We start from the raw sequence: 15,568 nt of genomic DNA, 5'->3' as shown, positions 1-15,568 counted from the left end.
GAGGATTTGAGATTGGAGCGGTCACAACTTCCGTCTGAGCAGACTATATCACTCTCAGCACACCACAAACTGCAGGAATATCTCATAAGGTTATCTTTACTGTCATACCAATAATCGTAGCTGCATTAAGATTGTTGGAAGTGGAAAATCAGGTCAAAAGCTGTGTTGTTATCTTGGCTTCTGATTCAGGGGTTAGGAAGCCAAGCTTTCCTCCTTACAGACATCCAGTGAAAGTAGGTACAAGCATACACTTTCATATCAGCGGTATCAAGACACCTCTTCTGCCTTTGCTTGGTTGGTCAGAGTGGGGCATGTTGTTTTGAATGTGCTCCACTTGCAGATTACTTTCTGTACAGTTCAATGGCTAATTCACATTTTATGCATTGAATCATTGAAACGACAAAGGCTAATACAATGTTAGCCTTAAACAGCTCTTTTAATCTCACCATATGTTTGTGCCCACATCTTGTTCACCAGTAGCCTGGTAAAAACAGCCCCTTTTCTATGCTCTGCTTCGTACAGAGGGTCTGGGCTCTCAGCTATTAAGAAACGGTTGCTTCCTGAGGGCACAGACTGTGATGAAGTTTACAATTTACCCAACTAGATAATGTTAGCTGTGCGCTAGTTGACACTATGAAGCTTACCAGAAATGTCCTGCTCTGTAAACAACCATTCTCCACTGCGTAGAGTGCTGATTTAAACAAGATGTCTGTTAATGTTAATTCATTTTCTAGAAGTTCAGTCAACACCGACTGAACGGCTTGGTTCACTGCCATTGATGAAAATACAGGCAGACTACAATGCCGGATCACCATCGTTCTCAACTTCTCCTTCTGTTTGCTGATTGGTCTGGTAAAAATTCTACCCAAGAAATCCATATCAATGAGAGAAATCCAAGACAGAGGACTGAAAGGAGATGAGAATTGAACAGAATAGTGTAGGATGACGATGACCAGGCTAAATGACCTGATGTGATGCTTTTCTTTGCCTTTAGCCATTTTAGTGAGAATAGATATTCAAATACATTTTTTAATTTTCCAGCAGAAATTGTCCCTTTTTTTAATTAGATTTTACTGAAAATTGTTTTATTTATACTGCTTGACATTTTCAGCAGCGCTAAAACTGATATTTAATGTTTATATTCCTAAAATCCCTAGAAGCACGCAGGTTGTGTTAGTGTGTAGTCATTTTATTCTTGTCTTCAGATCTGCCCGGTCCCCGCGGTGAGAGCCAATTCTGCTGCTGCCCTTTTATGTTCCCTGCGAACTGCTGTTCAGGCATGTTGCTATGTTCAGACTGGATGTGTGTATTAAAGGATTCCAGCATTCCTCACAGACCCCCTCCCCCACCATCTCCCATCCTTCACTTTTTATGGATTTCGACTTCCTGCTCTTTTTGCTTCCCAGCCCCAGACTCATGGGCCAGAGAGATGGATGTTGCGTAATGAGCGTAATTGCGCTAATCCTTCCGTTTTCGCAGCGCTTTAATTCGTTCATGCTGTTCCTCTAATCTTTATTGGGCCATAATTTGTATACTGTATGTGATTACATTTCCCCTTCCAGTGGTTTAGCAATTATAGAGATGGTGGTGAGGGGGTTGCAGTCTGATGCCGGCTTGTGCAACACTACTTGTTGCTGCTAAGACTTAATGAATAACAACACGATAGTGGCGTGAAAACTCTGCGCTTAAAAGAGAGAATCTTGTTCATCCAGATGTTCTTTTATTATGTTAAACGCTACCGATGGGGGCTTGCCAACCTCCGTCAACATGACTGAGACGTTTAATTGAGTCGTGACGTTCAATTATTTGGTGCCTGCTTGTCTAAGAGCCGTCACGTCTCGCTGACAGCGCCTTTCACATGCGAGCGTCCGGCAGTGGGAATATGATGTATGTAATTTAGTGGTTTGTGGACTTTCTGCAGGGCTGTGCCACGCCACGCGATGAGCAAGACGACGAGGAGCAGGGGGCGCTTTTTGAGTCAGTGGCCGTTTATTTGGAGAGATAAGCCGGCAAACCTTTACTTTCTCCATGTCGGCCTCCACGTTGTGGCGCGAGGGCGGCTTTAAGCTCGACATACCTTCTCCTAGCGGGAAGCTTTTCTTTTTTCCCGTTTGACAGAACTCGGCTAAATCTGAAGACACCGACCCGGTCGATGTCTTCAGTGAGACATCACGAGGAAGCACGGAGTGGATGCTCTGTTAGGCTCATTATCATCAGAGGTACATTTTCCCCCAGCCACACTGGCTTCTGGACCACTAATCTGCTGCGTCTGATTCTCTGACTCCTCGTTTCCCAGACTGATGCTGAGAGGGAACCCCCCCCCCACTCACCCTCTGGCACCCCACCACCGTCACCGCTGTCTGCAGGGTCTAATTTAGCTGTCTTTGCTCTGTCCAATGTCAGTTCACATGTGAGCGCTGAGCAGAAGGAGCTGCTGCATGACGTAGGAGCTGACTTGACCTAGAGGCTCGTGTACGATGAAGAAACAGCAGCAAATCTGCTTTGACTAAGCCTCTCTTGGTTTTGAAAACCCTACAAAGGGTTTTTTAGTACAGGCGGTATTTTGGCCCGTGAAGAAAGTGGATTGTTGCTTCAACTCATTTGCATTAATACAAAAAAATACAAATGTCAGTGGAGATTAAGGTCGGCTACTTAATTACTTTGTCTTGCAGTATTCAAACCTACTCAGCTACAATTCACATTTTGCCTTAATTTAAACAGAATTTATTTGGCATCTGATGTGATATTAATCAAGGCATAATTGTGAAAGAAAAGGAAAATTAAGCAATGTTTTCAAAAATATGCATGTATTCAGTCTGCAATAAAATCCAAAACATTACCGAACCAAAAGCATAACATAGACTAAGAAATACAGCAGACAGTCAGAGAGAAAGCTCTGGAAAAGTTTACAGAAAAGTTGCGTCTAACGGTCTAACGGTCTCAATCCCAGCCTGCTGAACTAGAGACTGATCTATGAGATTTTGCTCACAACCTGAGTCAATAAGTGCTGAAAGGGGTATGGAGTCATTATTGAACTGTAGAGTGGCCGGTAACAAGAAACGGGGGGATGAGGCGATGCCTTCACGGTCCGTCAGTTTCCCCACTCCGACTGACGGACCTGCGGGTTTGGGCGAACCGGACAGGTGGCAATATAATGACCCAACTTTCCACAATAGATGCACTGGTTAAGCTCTCTACGCCGCTGCTTCTCCTCCTGCGTCAGGCGCGCTCGGCCGATCTGCATCGGTTCAGGCTCTGGAGATGCGGTTCTGGGAGACGGTGGCTGCAGTGATCTCTGGGGGGCGAAATAAGGAACCCTGACTGCTTGTCTCCAACTTCTTTGACTCCTCCTCTCCCTAAGGCGACGATCAAGACGGGTAGCGAGGGTTATAAGCTCGTTCAAAGTGCGCGGCTCATCTAACGGTGCTAACTCGTCCTTTATTGGCTCATTTAACGCCTGGAAAAATGCGCTCTTAAGTGCGCAGCTATTCCAATCGGACGCGGCTGCAAGAGTACGGAACTTGACAGAAAATTCAGCAACCGATCTTTGTCCCTGTCTTAATGTCCACAGGCTGCGAGATATGCTCGCCTGGTCTGTCGTGTGGTCAAATACTAGTTTAAACTCTTCAATAAATTCAGAAAAGCAACATCCAAACTCTGTTGGATCATCAAATCGTGCCTCCGCCCACCGTAATGCCTTGCCTGTGAGCAGCCCGAGCACAAAAGAGATCTTAGCATCGTCATGGGGGTAGGCCTGAGGTGATCGGTTGAAAGCCAGGGAGCATTGGAGTAAAAAACCTCCACAACCTCCCGTTTCACCAGAGAATTTATCTGGAGTGGGGGCTCTGACGTCATGAGTCGGACTTATCTGCTGCACAACGGGTGCGGATGTCTCAGTTTCGTCTGCAGGTTGGGGTGACTGTGTGGGCTGAAGGCTTTGGAGCAAGCTGGCTAAACGATCCAAGCGCTGGTTTGTCGCCTCCTGTCTCTCGCTCAGAGCGCGGAGAACCACCTCACGAGACTGCAGCAGGGAATGCTGCTCCGCCATGGTCTGCCTGAGAGCGTCTGCTGGGTTCGAGCGCCAGAGTGTTCTGTCATGTTGCTTTGGATTCTCCGAACCCAAATGTAAAACCACTCTCAGGAGATCAGATTAAAGGGTTTATTTACAAGGACAATAGGTGTGTAGTTCGGGAGCGTCAGATCAGGAGCGGGCAGGTGCGGTCGAACAGCTTGGTTGGTGGGCGTAACTCGCCAGGGAGCTCAGCGGATGGAACGGCAAACTTCTTGCTTTGCGTGGGGAGTCCAGACAACGGGAGCCTGGGGATCACAGAATAGGACAGGTAAGCGGCGAAACAGACTGGATATCTATAGAGATCACAGGACCAGATGTACCACAATGGCGACAACACTCTGGCGACGAAGTGCCGGGAACCCGCTCCTAATATGCTCCCGCTGATGATCCACAGGTGTGCCGAAACACACCTGTGGAGGGGTGTGCGCATACGCCAGCGAGCTCTCGAACGCCACCTAGAAGGAAAGCAGAGGAACTGCCGTAGCCGCAGATCCTGACAATGCAAGTGGTAGGAGGATGAGACGTGGTGTGTTCTTAACGACTTATCATTTGAACAAACTTATTTTCATGTGATTTTAATTGTGTTTAATCTGAAAGTGTGTTTTATAATGAAATATCGACGAAGCATTTCTATTTGTAATGGAAATGTCATTACTAAGAACTGTACAGTATGTCTAAAATATTTGAAAGAAAATGCAATTTAAGAAGCTGAAATGCTAAGGTCCAGTGCTACTTGAAACGCTAGTTAATGGAGGTCTCAGGTATTTGTACAATTTAGCCATTCGCAGATGGTCGCTAACCCACACAAATCCCAGGGACCACTGTATATCAATTATAGATCCGTGTTTATTTGCTAGACTGATACAATCTCTAAATCTAACTGAAAATCTATAGAGACACTTTAAAATGATCTAGACATATACAGATTCAGACTTAGCTTGAGCTGTTTCTCCAAGAAAAATTATCAGACGTTTCAGCCTCATGACGTTAAAATCTCTCTGGCCCCATTCACACGGCGACGATTTTAAGAGAGTTTTCTAACATGTTTTCTGGTTTAGGCTGCTTGTCCACATGGATTCTAAAGACTGGAAGCATTTCTTTTTCTCCAAAGAGTTTTTGCGGCGCTAGTGGCTCGTATTATTTGCGACAGTAGGCAGACAGGAAAGAGGGGGAGGACATGCAGCAAAGGTCGCCGGGACCGGGAGTCGAACTAGCAACGTCCGCGTCGAGGACTGAGGCCTTCAAATGTGGGGCATGCTAACCCATTGCGTCACCATAGCACGCCCCGGAAGCATTAATTTTTAATAAAACCAGGTTCCAGGGTGGATATATTTCAAAACATTGGTTTCCTGTTTCCGTGTGGCCACAGTGACATCTGTCTATCTATCCACATGTACCTCACTCAAAAATAACAAAATTGCTGCCATTTTGTATTTTCTGTCATTCTGTGGAAGTGTTACAGCGCCACCGACAGGCCTGGCACACCTACTACATAATGTGGATGCACATTTTTTCTTAATCAGCTTACAAAAGATTTACAGTGTTTGTCTTTGTATGTACAGGGCTTCAAAAACAAACTCTTGCTTCAAATATACACACCAATAAACGGTTCTCATACTAATTACTTTACTGGCTGAAATCACATGCTAACAGCACCTCCACAGCACTCCAAAAGTCTTCACTTTGACAAGAAATACAGTGGTGAGAGCTGGTGACACGAGATCACCTGCTAAAACAGCTCGCTATCCATTTCTCAGTAGCAACTTGAGCCAGAGGTCATAGAGTCAGTGGTGACATTGGCCAGGTGGTGCTACAGAAAGCACAGCTGTCATGGCTGTCCTTTGGAGATTCACGCTACGGGGCCAGCTAACACGACGGAGTGAATCAGTGTTGACAGAGTCCCAAAAGTCAAGGGCGGATTCATTTTCTGACCCATCTCTCATGCTCTTTTCAACTCCTGCTGCCCTTGATTCATCAGCATAACAACCCGGGGTGAAACATAGCAGGTCATACCAACAGAAAGAGACATTTCTGGGCTATGGGTTAGTGTGTTTGCCTAGCGCTCACAGGTCTCTTCAGTCACCTGCAACTTGGCGGAAAACATGTAGAGACATTTCAGCATTTAGCTGCTGGCAAACAGTCGATGTCTTTAGTTTTAATAAAGTGTTATTGTTCACACCTTAGTTTCATAGTCAGTTGGAAGCCTCTGCAAGTGCAGATGATAAACAGGAACAGATGCTGCCTCTAGAGGTCTTAAGGTGCTGACACAGGAAGCAGAGTCATGCTGGTGTTAAGCTGCAGGGGATCACATCACCTTGCACTGGTAAGCCAGTCTGGGGAACGTCAACACGCTCACCATCTGGCATCAGATGGTTCATAGATGACGCTGCTTCATTTTGAGAATGGCTCTGCTCCACTCACATAAAACCAACTGTCAGAGGATATTTAAAGGTCTATTCTGATGGATTTGCTTCATACAAAAGAAACCAAATAATTAGAATTTACTACTTATTGCTTCAGAAATGTATGCAAACTCGTTGCCTCAAAAGAAAACAAAATCAAGTTTTAAAGACTTAAAAAGGCTAATATGTGGAAGTTGTGCATCTTAAGTTTACTCAGATTGACAAACTTGATCCTTTTGAGTAAGTTCTACTGATACAGAACTGATAGATTTAACTGGAAAAACGGATTTAGTCCTCCCTACTTAGAGAAATATCTGCAAACTTGGTTTAAACATTTTCGTGACTTAATAAATCTGAGTATGCTGTAATAACTTAAAATTTAACAACACTCAAGGCACATATACCTTTGCATACTGTATATACCTTATGTATACCAAAGACAAATAGCAAGATGTCTTTGCTATTTAGTTTGTGTACAGCTAAACAAAATGTATCAAGTTATTTTAGGTCGGCAACACTTAAATTGCACAACATAGTTTCATTTGTTTTATATATTGCAATAAATGAATTTGTTTTAGGGCATGTGACAGTGTGGATTGGCCAGCACGGAATCCCACAATGCATTGTGCCAACAGCAACTAATGAAACCACTTTTTTATTTGTCACAAAAATTAATTTGAAGATGATTAAGTCATAAACATAGACTCCAAAGGTCAGTTCATCAAGAATGTAGCTACGTTCAGAGCAGCAGAGCACTTTTTAGCTATTTTCAGCATTTTCATTTGCATACATGAACCTGCACCTTTAGTGAGTTGTGTGCTCATTCTCATGACTCTGCCTGATGGTGTAGCTTTGTATGTGATTGTGTTTGTTTTACGTTAAAACAGTGAAGAAACTGACTGTTTTTCATATTTTTTGTCAATGTGTAAACAGAGAAAAAGAATTAAAAGCAGAAGCCAGGAAGTGTTTCAATAAGTATGTCCTTGTTATCTACTGTAAGTAGTTTTTAGTTCAAGAGAAACTAAGCTCTGGTTGTTGATTAAGTAATTATAACATACTCAGATTTATTAAGTTATCTTAAGTTATAGTCACTAAATTTGCACAAGTTAATGCTATTCAAAATTATAGTCAAGTTGCATAAACAACTTAAGATGTACAACTTGCGCATACTAACATTTTTAAGTTTTAAAAGATTGATATTTTTGTCTGAGGTAAGGTGAGATATTAAGATTTTATAGTATTGGCAATAAAACTTTATTTTGAAAGATCAAATTTCACCTTTAGAAAAAAAGATTTTATAACTCAGAAAAAATACATAAGTGGAATGAAGTTGTGAAAACATCACTGAAAATGAGAACTTCAGGTCCAAATCAAACAGTTTTAAACATGAAGTGAGAATGAAACTGATGCTGCAGGAGTGTTGAAGGTTCCTGTCCTCACAGCAAATCAACGATCAAACACAGAGTAACTATGATTCTATTTTTAACGTCAGCATCAGTGATGGGAAACATTAATGATCCAGTTTCGACTACAGTGTGTTATGTTGAAATTAAAATTTGTTTTCATCAGATTGACATAAGTTTAAACATTTGGCTTATGAAGGCTGTAAATCTTGACAGCGTTTAGTCGTCATTATTCTGAGGCCTTTCCCTGCTTTGTTACAGAGAACAGTTTAAAGTGGTAATACACACTCTTTATGGATCGCTTACAATGGGCTGCAGTTTTAGAAAGAAAAGAAAGACCATGCTACATGTTGTGCCGTTGTCAACCACCTCATCAACCAACCAAAAAATCTCCCCACACATGTTTCCCATCTTTGCTGCTTCCTCTCTTCCTTCCACAGAAGATCACTTTCCTTTATGATGTAAGCTGGATACTGTGTCTGTGTTATAAATTTTGGAAGTAACTATACAGCTAAAGTCTGAAACGAAAGGAGTTTTACTAAAAGTAATCATCAGCAACTTGGTCATCTATTTAGAAGGGCTATGAGGTAAAGTCTGCCTTTTCTGTTTAATCTGACATACAGTTCAAAGTGCCTACTTTTTCACAGTTTAGGTGGCAGAATACGTAGGTAGGAGAAAAACAAGTTGTGGCCAGTAGTGGGAAGAGGAAAACTATTGTTGAAGACTGAAACTTTCAACAATAACCTGAAGGTTTCAAGCTATTTTGAAACTATGGAAACTATTTAAAGTTTGCCACAAGTCACGCAAGTGACACAGCAAAGATGTTGAAGAAGGTGGTCTAATAAAAGGAGACACAAATTCATACTCTAGCAGGACAAAATAACTGGACGTACAGTCAGAGTTGGTTTAGATCAAAGAACTGGTAAAAATTCATAAATTTTACATGTTGCTTCTGACTCAGGAGACAGTGGTCAGCTGCTTCCTGTCCAGACTTTTATCTGGAACATCAAGGCAGGTGATCCAAATCGAGAAATGACCAATTCCAGACTGGAAAAGGCAGTCAGGTGTTCTGAAGTTCAGATGTTAGATATATGTTTTAGAATCAGGGTTATAATAGTTTGTGGGTTTTCATTATATTTCAGTTTTATTTTGTTTTGACTTTTTGCTTGTCTTATTTTACATTGCTTTAATTAGTTTTTGTAGAGTGTTTTCTAGTTTTTAACAGTTAAATATTGTTTAGGTTGTTCTTATTATAGTGGTAGTTTAACATTTTTTCCATACTTTGGTTAAATTTAGGTGCTGAATTTGAAAAGGTCAAATCATTGAATTGTGATTATGCGTACATGAATTGAGTAATGGAAACTCACCAACAGATACCATTTTCAAAACAATATATTCACTCGTTATTGAACAATAAACAGGTTCTGGTGATTCCTCTAAACTTTTGTTGCTGCCATTAATGTAAGTGGTGAAGTAAACTGTTTGTATGGGGAAGAAAATCAATTTCACATCAATTCAATAAATAGATAAATAAACATGAAAATGAAGGATAATAGTGTCCTTTTTAGGTATGTATGTTTTAGATAGTTTTATAAACACACTGTATAGTTTGGGTTAGTAATAGTATTTCCCCATTAATTTCTATTTATTTCATTTAATGAAAATCTTTTGTCAATTTCCTTTTTGGTGATTTCGTTAGTTTCAGTTAATAGAACGATAATGCTTAAAATCACCTCAAATGCGCTAGTTCCACTTATTTCCTGCAATAAATGGATACATCACTGACATATTGCATAATCCATAGTATGACATAACTGGAGGGTGTTCTACTGACACAATTCATTATCAACATACATTCAGATTCAATATCGATATGCACTGAGGCAGCCATCTTCTCGGTGCCTGCTGGTGTTTTAGGGCAGAATCAGATAAACAGGCCAGTTATCTGCTGCTGTTCTGACTCGGCTTCTCGTATTTATCTGAACCTCTCAGTCACTTCTTGTTTTCTACATGTTCCTGTCCTCTTAAACTGGCACTTAGAAAATGATTCATATTCTTTTCAGACATCTGGGCCCCTCTTCTGAAAGATCTACCTCTACAGAAAAACATGCCATCTCTTTTATGAATGATAACCTTGTTTGGTTTTTATAGTAGTTGTTGTCCTAACAGTCTAATATTGTTTAAGCATAAGTGTAGGCTTTATTTAATCTCTCCTCCTAAATAAAAAGATAAACAGGTGTATCAAGGATAATATTAAAGTATTTTTACACTATATTGGACATCAATTGTCATTCCATGTAAATCCAATTTATTTTACACTTTATTGAGTCAAAATGTGTTCAAAAATCATTTTCAGTTAGTTGTACGATTATTTGCTCTTGCTGAAAAAATCCAATTCAAATTTTACATTTTGATTGTAATCTTAGACAATTACATTTAATTCAATATTTATGTGATAGAAAACAGCATAATTCCATAAAATGTTGTGTTTTGTGGAAATTAACATGACATTATCACACAGAAACATATTTAGTTTGAACCTCCCAACCATAGCGTTATCAAAGGTATCCATAATGTTCATGGTGAGGTTTTGAGTTGTTCATATCTCCGTAGTAAACCCTGAATCTCCTCCAGTAACACATTCAACTTGTATTTTCTGACAAGGCCAACCAGATAGGGCGGTGACACTGAACATTTTTCATCATTCATATCAGGAACATTTCTCTGGAGCAGAAATGTCTCATTAAATACCTCGGGGCCTGACTGATAGTCTCTCACCTGACAGGCAACTTTGTGGCTCATTTCTGCCTCATGCTCCCTGAATCTGTGAGTGAATATCATACAGTCAGCAGACAGATAAAGCTGCTCGGTTTTCTGTCTTCGGAACAAGTGAGTGTTGAAGCTTCTCATAAAGCCTACTGCAAAACTTCTGAGCCGTTTATTGAGGTCTGCTATTTTACAGAAGAGTTATGGATTCAACACGATAGAATGAACCACAACGTTTTATGAACTGTGATGCCGTGAGAGCTCTGGTGGAGCCAGCTGCACATTGTATGAAAAAAAACAACAAAAAAATAAAACAAACCATAATTCTCCTACCACATTCTGTTGTTTTCTCCATTGTCTTCCAGTAGTAACATCTACAATGTCAGGGTTCCTGTGTGGGTGTGTGAGTGCGAGTAACATATCTCTTCTAACGAGGATCTTGGTGGAGAGCCTGGGCAGCCTTTACAGGTGGAGCTCATCAGCCTCATCAGAGTGCTGGGGATAAAGGAGCAGCAGAGCCTTCATTCAGTGCTGGATGATTAACGTCTACTGGTAGTCACTCTGGCCACCTCTTGTTGTCGGCTTCTTAAGCTTTTGATCAGTCTCTTGAGTACCTATTTGAAGTTCATAGTCTTTGTGTTTAGGTTTTGTCACTGGATCTTTCTAGAGGAATTAGTTCAACCATTTTCTCCTCCTGTGGAACCCACCAGCAAGTACCTGCCTGCCTGCTCTATCGTTCCCCCCATCTCCACTCCGCTCAATCAGACCTCTGGCTCTCGGTCACCACCTACCTCGCACTCGCCTCAGGAAGCACCATCACCATTCTCCACACAGGACCCCTGGGCACCTCTCTCCCACGCTTCACCAAACCCATTTGAAAGTAAGCTTTTTCTTACTGCATCTGATCAACTCATCACAGGCCACCAATAACCCAACTCTCATTCCAGGCGCCATGGATTGTGTGACACTCACCCCTCCCAGAAACATCAAGGAGACCTGTCAGTAGTCGCTTGTTCTTTTGAAAGAAATAAAACCTATTCCTAACTTTGACTTGTTGATTCTGCATGTGGGTCAGAAGGTTAAATCCGAACATGTCGTACAACATACATCTATTTCGATACAACTGAAAACCCCCCGCATCCTAGTTCAAAACCTTTTTATCCAAAAACGTGAATTTTTCAGAAATTCTGTTTCCATTACGCAACTTTATTTTCATAAATTTAATTTGCACAATTTTATGGCTAATGGAAGCGCAGCCCTTTGATGGATTGGCAAACTGTCTGTTGTGTACCTGGCCTCTCACCCAATGGAGACAGGCACCAGCCCCCCGTGGCCCTGCCCAGATGAACAGGTATGGCTAATGAATGGATTGCTGTTGACGTTCTGTAATCCTGTTATTGGTGCAACTCCATTCTGTCCAACCATAAAGCATTAAAAAAAAATTTCCTATTGTATGACTCATGTCCCTCGGCAGCTGCTCTCAAAATGGCTACATGAGGTAAGCTTTGTAAAGTGAAATACTCTCTCTTAACATTCCTTGTATCATCTACTAACCCAGTGGCATACAAGGCAATGGGTCAAAGCACCGGGGAAGAGCATCAGCAGGGAGGATTTCAGATGTGACTTTGATATGCTGCAAGAACCGACGTTACAGAAGGAATGCTCCCAAGAGCAAATCTGGTCCTGTTAGCAGGAGTCCTGGAACTCCTGACTGGACTTCCTCCAGAGAACAGAGAGCTGTGCTGACCCATCCATCACCCCTGTTTATGTTTCATCTTGTAAACTCTCACTTTGCTCCCCCAACTTTCCAGTTCATCTTTGAATCCCCCCGTGGTGATGGAAACTAACCCCAACCCCACTTTCAGCATGTTGTTAAATGTATTCCATGCTTGTTCCAGATGTTAAAAAAATGATTGAAAGTCAGTGTTCTGAGAACTGGCATGCAGCTTAGCTAAGTAGTGAGCTTTCTTCAGTGACACACATCATTACAGCTTCAGCCCATTACTGTATGGAAGGCAATGGTTGATGGTGTCTACTGAAAAGTCTGCGAAATGCTAAAATAAACAGCGGTGGTGGATAGGTATGAATGACATGGATCTGACCCACCTGTCAACAGACTACAGAGTCCAGTTGATGTTCACCACCTACAGACACTGGAGCTGGATTTCAAGAGCTGTTTACATCAAAGGAGAGTGAAATGATGCAAGAAGCTTCCAGTAATAATGTCACCATGCCAGGGCCGGCCCAAGCCTCCAGGGGGCCCTAAGTGAAATTTGGTTTTGGGGCCCTCTACCTCTGCTAACAATGTGGATTGATGCAATTAATAGTCAGATGATTAGATCATTAGCACACCTGCTATAAACTTATTGCATCTCTGACAGAGCTGTTTACATTATATCCCATATGAATATATAAGATATATTCATCGGCCGGCTGACTTTTGGGTGTTGATTTCCTTAACTTTGGGGGATCGGTATTCGGACGATACTTAAACGTGAAGTAAGTAACTATCAGTCGAATACTTAGTTATTCCGCAAATTTCCAAACAGCAAAGGTTTGGAAATCAGCCACAGTCTTCTTCTGCTCTAACGTGAGAAATATTTGACTGACAGATCTGCCCCTGGTCATTTCAGCACATTTGTGTGTTAAACACGGGGAAAATCTTAGTTGTCTGGCCTTAACTTTTCTCAAATTCTAACTTTTGACAAGGAAAATCAAGGAAATAGTGTCTTATAGTCGCAGACACCAGAAACAATTTCAACCCATAGTTGATTCATTTTCCTCCTTGTGTTATTTGCAGTTTAGTCTGCCAGGAAAACTGAGGAATTTACTCCTCTGCTCTCAGAAATCAATAGTGTAGGACAGGATGGCTAGCTAAGCAAGCACCACAACAACACCCAAAACCGTAACATTCCAATTCATCTCTTAGGCTGCTGCTATTTGCTGCTAATAATGTCTTTGTTAGTCAACCAGTGTAGCATCTGCTCTTCTGTTCATGTGAACAAGAAGCACATTAACTTTCATCAGCCAGATGAGCATAAAAACAGCCTATCTAAGTGACTTTACGTGTGAGTTTGAGAGGCACTGCTAATGTATTAGCACCATTTAAAGATATTGTATCAACTCGTACCTTCATTTCTCACTGCAGTGTGGGGCTACACTCAGCAGATAAGAACTTGCTAAAGAGAAAGCAGGGGTCTATTTCTAACAGCAGCCTCTAATGAAATAGAAGAATGCTTGATGCCGTTTTCCACATAAAACACAAAGTAAGAGCAGTAACATTATCTCTCCTTTGTTGAGTCATTATGTGGGTAAGTATTAGAAAGTTGGAAACAAATGGGAGGCAGCTGGCAAATAAGCCGGGTAGCTTACCTAGTCATTTTTAGACATTTTTTTTTCATTAGCTGTAAGTTGGAAATTATCATATTCAACAGAAATGAAGGCTTAAAAATACCAGTGTGAGTGGAATTAATCTATATTATAATGGGGTTTCACTTAGTGAATTGAGTTACTGAAATAAATTATTTTTTGTCTTACTCTAATTTATTGAATATGGCTTTAGATCTAGGCATTTAGTATGCATAATTAATTATCATTGTGCAAAATTCCAATTTGTAAATGGCAGCAAAAGGATTCTGTTGTTGTCTTTAGCTTGAGGTGAAGATGCACCAACAGGAAGCAGCTGTAGTTTGGTCTATGGCTTAATATGTCCAGTCTCTCTAACTTAATTATCATTTATGCTTCCTTAGTCTTTATATTTATATATATTTATTGCTCAAAATGGCCTGCCTTTGCACAAATATCTGTTTTGTCATTAATGACATTAAAGTAATTAAAGATCATCCCTTTTGCTCCATATTAGCTTAGATTATCACTTCAAAAGTCATGCATGAGATTGGAGGGTAAAGCTGGACAGAAGTCTGCCACAAAACTCATAATACAGCATATTTATTAGTTTTTAATTAACAAGTCATTCCTCTTTCAGACACAAAACAGAACAGCGTTTTGTCTTGAAACTGTCAGCATGACAGAGTCAGTGGGTGTAGCTTGACATCTGTCTCATCTTTAACACAAACCAGAGACATCCTTTGTTTAAGACACAAATAATGTTGATCAGACCACCATGGCTGTGACACGTCCTCCCCACATATGGTTGACACGAATCAGTCGGGATCCGTCCCAGCTCTGGTCGACATCTTTAAAGGAAGCAGCCCCTCTTCATCACAACTTCCTGACTTTATGTCCATCAAATATGGGAGTAAAGACTTATTTTAAGAAATATGTTTTTGAAGTGAGGGTCTCAAAAATCTACCTGTGATGGCAAGTTTTTCTGAAGTAAAAAATTATTTTAACCTCTAAAAAAAAATTTCATAAAACATGATATGTATTTTGTATAGTTTAGCTACAATAAAAAAACAAGTCTTGTTGGAGTTATAATAAAAAACTTTTTTGAGACTGTAACCATGTTCCCACCAACATTTTTGTATAAATGTTTTTGAAATATTGCATCAGAAAAGGTTGAATAAAATGGTAAAGTTTGAAATAGTTCCTCAGTTTTACAAAATAAAGTTTTTATGCCTGCTTGAGGCGTTTTTTGGCTTATTTGAAAGAGAGTTCATGTACTAAAGGGAAGATGGAGACACTTTTGCAGAATAACTCCTGATGTAACAAATGATCTCCACCCACTGGCCTGTCTGTGCCTTACCAGAGGCACAAAACTCAGAAACATGTCAAAGCCCAGGCTTCTTTTAAGATGTGTTAGTTTGTAACTTCTGCATCTGGTTTATTATAACCAGATGTTGCATCAACTTTTGATAAAATTACGTTTTGCGCAACCTGGTTGAATCGCTTCAAACCAGTAGATGGAAACACGTCTACTTTGCATTTTCTTTTTTTGCAGTATTCAAAAATCTGTATGACTATTA

The 15,568-nt window shown here is 40.8% G+C and overlaps 1 long non-coding RNA gene across 1 annotated transcript; it reads left to right on the top strand.

The window, feature by feature from the left end:
* Positions 1 to 10,975: 10,975 nt before the first annotated feature.
* On the top strand, positions 10,976 to 11,739 carry LOC114148382 (uncharacterized). Its single transcript, XR_003596266.1, has 2 exons — positions 10,976 to 11,195; positions 11,288 to 11,739. It is a non-coding gene; the product is annotated as an uncharacterized LOC114148382 (long non-coding RNA).
* The last annotated feature ends 3,829 nt before the right edge of the window (positions 11,740 to 15,568 follow it).

The sequence above is a fragment of the Xiphophorus couchianus genome, chromosome 7 (genome assembly GCF_001444195.1).
Source record: "Xiphophorus couchianus chromosome 7, X_couchianus-1.0, whole genome shotgun sequence".
Taxonomy (NCBI): Eukaryota; Metazoa; Chordata; class Actinopteri; order Cyprinodontiformes; family Poeciliidae; genus Xiphophorus; species Xiphophorus couchianus.
Note: the sequence above shows the minus strand (reverse complement) of the source record. Positions and strands in the feature narration are given on the sequence as shown.